Below are 1,012 nucleotides of genomic sequence, written 5' to 3' on the forward strand. Positions count from 1 at the left end.
GCAGGTATTTATCGCCCACCAGCGATGCCATCATTAGCAAGCGAGAGAGAGGCAGAGGGAGAGAAATACAGAGGTGTGGCGTCCATCAACACCGTCGGAACATCGCTGGCTGACGTTGATTAATGGCTTGGGTTTCTACCATGGCTGGCAAATTCTTCGAGGCACGTCGACTGTGGGGTGCGATTCACTCCGATTTTGGTTCGAATGTGGGATGGGTTTCTCCCATGGGTTCTACAATTGGACGAATATGGTTTTAAAATCTGAATTGAGGGTTTCTTTGTTTCTTTTTCGAGATGATGAAAAAATCTGGGCAAAGATGTTCTTGTATGTTGACCGATTTTTCTCTTCGACTATTTAATTAGTTCAACTGATGTTTCTCTTTGATTGTCTGTGACCACTAGTATTTTCTTCTTCAGTTTTTTGTTAATCAAAGATGTGGCAGTGATGATTTTGTTGTATACCAATTTTTCACTTTGATTTTTTTCATTCAAATGGTCCCAAATGCTTCTTTGATTCTCAAAAGTAGTGATGATACTGTGGTTATATGAGCATATTTGATTTTCTAAACAAATTGCTTTTAAAAGGATTTTGGATTCACACTGAGGTTTGCTACGTTTCTTTAGGCAAACTCCTACTGCGACACATTTTTAAAAAAGGGCAATTATGTTATTTCATGTGTTATCTAATACATAAGTTTAGATAATATCCCGCCTATCAAACAACAACGTAAAAATTTTATCTGGCCATATATTGACACAAAGCCCATATTACTTAGGTTGTCTCCTACGGCGCCCTTCCCGTTCGCCCGTCGGGGACGGGCGACCCGACGGGCGCCATAGTGGGCGGGAAGGGCGCCCACGCCCGTCCCGAGTGCCCCTGCGATGGGCTCGCCCCTCCCGTTGACGGGCGAGTGGGACGGGCGCTACTGTGGCGAAGGTCGCCCGTCCCAACTCGGACGTCCGACATTTTTGTTTTTTTTTTTTTTTTTTTTAATTAATAAATAATAAACTCT

This window comes from Salvia hispanica, chromosome 4 (assembly GCF_023119035.1).
Source record: "Salvia hispanica cultivar TCC Black 2014 chromosome 4, UniMelb_Shisp_WGS_1.0, whole genome shotgun sequence".
Classification (NCBI taxonomy): Eukaryota; Viridiplantae; Streptophyta; class Magnoliopsida; order Lamiales; family Lamiaceae; genus Salvia; species Salvia hispanica.